A 639-nucleotide genomic window follows, 5' to 3' on the forward strand; every position below is an offset into this window, starting at 1 on the left:
ACTTTTTTTAACTGCTCATGCTTTAGCGAAGTAAACAGCAATGTTGCCTAACTGCAACTCGACACGAATCTTATTGGCAGTGTGAATAGTACTAGTTGTATTACTGTGAGAAAGTGCATTGATAGAAATAACTCCTCCTCACCACAATCATAATAATAATAAATATACATAACTTTGCATGTGCGTACTTACATGTTTGTCGTAGGTTATAATTTCTTTCGTTGGAGTGTCTCTGTTTTGAGTTATTTTAATCGTGAGTGGTGATAAATATGGCTACCCCTCCATTATTTTTGTTCTGGGGTGGTGGAGTGTGTTATTGCTCTTTGCATATGGAGTGAGGATGGCAAGAGTTAACAGAGGATGCTGATTATTTTGCATGTCACAAATAATATAAATGAGATGCTGACGGGGAAGGTCACTTGTTGTTCTGGGACTGTTTTGTATGTTGGCAACTAACATAATATTCCATCATATCACATTATTATGAAAGGTTTCAATAATAAGCACAAGTGTCTAATGAAAGTGTTTTGAAAATTTAACTGTTACATTTAAGAGTGTGTGATTAAAGAAAATTGGAGGCAAGGAGCTGTGCATGCACGCAGAGAGAGCAACGAAGAGTGTTGTCAGCACATGTATGAA

The sequence above is a fragment of the Trypanosoma equiperdum genome (assembly GCF_001457755.1).
Source record: "Trypanosoma equiperdum strain OVI genome assembly, contig: ctg_380, whole genome shotgun sequence".
Lineage (NCBI taxonomy): Eukaryota > Euglenozoa > Kinetoplastea > Trypanosomatida > Trypanosomatidae > Trypanosoma > Trypanosoma equiperdum.